Source organism: Protobothrops mucrosquamatus, unplaced genomic scaffold (assembly GCF_001527695.2).
Source record: "Protobothrops mucrosquamatus isolate PMUCROS unplaced genomic scaffold, P.Mucros_1.0 scaffold1545, whole genome shotgun sequence".
In the NCBI taxonomy this organism is placed as follows: domain Eukaryota; kingdom Metazoa; phylum Chordata; class Lepidosauria; order Squamata; family Viperidae; genus Protobothrops; species Protobothrops mucrosquamatus.
In genome coordinates, this window is record NW_015387715.1 from 164,526 (window position 1) to 167,451 (window position 2,926).

Sequence of the window (2,926 nt, forward strand, 5' to 3'; positions counted from 1 at the left end):
AAGATGTTGAGACTCTAGAAAGAGTACAGAGAAGAGCAACAAAGATGATTAGGGGACTGGAGGCTAAAACATATAAGGAACGGTTGCTGGAATTGGGTATGTCTAGTTTAATGAAGAGAAGGACGAGGGGGGACATGATAGCAGTGTTCCAATATCTCAGGGGCTGCCCCAAAGAAGAGGGAGTCAAGCTATTTTCCAAGGTGCCTGAAGGCAGGATAAGAAGCAACAAATGGAAACTGATCAAGGAGAGAAGCAACCTAGAACTAAGGAGAAACTTCCTGACAGTTAGAACAATTAACCAGTGGAACAACCTGCCTCCAGAAGTGGCGAATGCACCAACACTGGAAGTTTTTAAGAAGAAACTGGACAGCCATTTGTCCGAAATGGTATAGGGTTTCCTGCCTGAGCAGGGGGTTGGACTAGATGACCTCCAAGGTCCCTTCCAACTTTATCATCATCATCATCATCATCATCATCATCATTATTATTATTATTATTATCTGCAATCTGAGTGACATGGCATTACTCTGATACCATGGAAGCCCAGTAATACTGGTGTTGTTCATATGTTAATTAACTTCTGCTATGTATTCAAGATGGACAGTGATTAATATTTATATCTATTTATATATTTATATCTATTTATATGTAGGGGTGTATATATGTTGTATATAGCCTGTTTATATGTGTGTTATGTATGTGTACACTTTTGAGAGCAAGCAACAGAATTTCATTTTTAATGTGTGCCAGTGTATCCACAATAAAAAATGACAATAAGAGTTATCTTATTAATTTATTGACTCAGGTTTGAAGCTGCATAAAGGGATGGCAGCAAGGACCATTTTTCTGTGACACAGATCTCATAATACTATTATATAACAACAATATTTGTTGCAAGTACCACACTGCTGGAGAGCTGCACATACGGAGTCCAAATGATATTCACCAACAGGACTCTAATGAGTCACGCCAAAGCTGTTTCAGTATGGAAGATGCTACTGCTATTACATACTATTGCTAATTGCTAACACAATTGCTTTTCTACTAACTGGTAAAATTGGCTGTAAAAGTATACCCTTATTTTAGCAAAATTAATAAGATATACTGTATATGGCTGCTCATGTATGTAGCACCACCCTGGACAGCTTATAAACAATACATGTAAAAGCCAGCATCTCCAAAAGCAATAAACCCCTCACATCCAACAAACAACCTTTCTTGGCTCAGACCACACACCACCCCAAAGCTTGTGGAAAAAGCCAGGTCTACAGGGCTTTTCAGAAGACTAGAGGGGAGGCATCTGCTGAATATCAGGAGGGGGTGTGTGTCCAAATATATTTTGTATTTATATGTTCAATTTGTATTTCACCTTTTTATTCAGGAGCTCAAGATTGTGGATATATTGGCTTCTTTTCCTATTCTCCCCAACAGCCCTGTGAGGCAGGTTGGGCTGGGAGAGAATGATTTACCTAAAGGCAATGAGTGTGCTACTGGGGTAAGGGTGGCACTGGTCTCAGTGCCAGTCCTGCATCTTAACCAGTACATCACACTGGCTCTCAATGCCTTATATTATGATTTCTGTTATACAGCAATTCCAAGATGGCCAAGCCATTTCTTATGAAACTGTAAGCAAGTCAGACTTGACAAGTACATACCTAGTTTTTTTATCTCTAGCTAAGTCTAAGACAGTGGTTCTCAACCTTTTTAATGCCGCGACCCCAAACTGGTCGTAAGTCGAGGACTAAACCGGTCGTAGGTCGAGGACTAAACCGGTCATAAGCCGAGGACTAAACCGGTCGTAAGTCAAGGACTACCCAACCGGTCATAAGTCGAGGACTTTCCCTGCCCGGGAGCGCCGCACATGCGTGGTTCCGCCCCCTGCGCCGGCCGAGGCGTAGCTGGCAAGCGGCAGAGACGGAGCAGGCCGACCACCAGCTGGCCCAGCCCAAGGGAGGTAAGACACCCGCCGGAAAAGGGGAAAAAAAATGGCGGACAGCCTTGCTTGGCGACTCCCGTGAAATGGTCGACCCATAGGTTAAGAACCGCTGGTCTAAGAGGTACTTCAGACAGTGCAGGAGGGCAAGCAGACCCCTCTTTAAAGCAACTGCATTTTTAGTCTGACTTCTACACAAACCTGAAAAATGATATGGCTGCTTTACAGAGAAGTTTACCTGTCTTCAGTCACACACTAATCATTGTATCTGAATCATCAACAAGCACAGTACAAATACCGGCACAGAGCTGAAAGTTATACTTCCGTTTTGGAGAGTTCTTATAGTTCAAGATTGTCCTATAATACCTCTTGTGAAAGGTGAAAATTGCCATTAAAAATAACAACACTGTCCAGTTTCTAGGAAAATGCCCAAAAATATAGTTTCTTTGTCAAAATAAGGTAAAAGCTTGGTCCTAAACTTATTAAAAGATATTCAAATTAGTTTCTAATTGTAATTATCTTTTTTCTTTGAAAACTTTGATTTGTAACAATGAATGGCTACAACAAGATAGCAGAGCAGCAATACTGAAAAAAAAAATCTATGAACCCTTATCACTTTCAAAGAGCCAGTACAATTGTACAACATTAGCCCTTAACTCAGTGTTTCTCAACCTTGACAATTTTAAGGCATGTGGACTTCAACTCCCAGAATTCCACAGCCAGCATTGCTGGCTGTGGAATTCTGGGAGTTGAAGTCCACATGCCTTAAAATTGTCAAGGTTGAGAAACACTGCCGTGAACTTTTTATTTACAACTGCAGCCTTAATCTGGCCTCCTGGTGGCACTGTCTACAATGCCAAAAGCCAAGCATGCTGCCTTTTCTAGTAAATTTCACTTGAGCAACAGATATTTTAAAGGAATGCCTCTTAAACAAGGTTGTCATTATTAATCAACCTGTAAAGCAAGTTTGCTAAGGAGGTGAACCTCTATTAA

The 2,926-nt window shown here is 41.2% G+C and overlaps 1 protein-coding gene across 1 annotated transcript in view; it reads right to left on the reverse strand.

Annotated features, from left to right (window-relative positions):
* MCC (MCC regulator of WNT signaling pathway) overlaps positions 1-2,926 on the reverse strand; it is a gene marked incomplete in the record, with an annotated part of 78,492 nt that overhangs the window by 1,135 nt on the left and 74,431 nt on the right.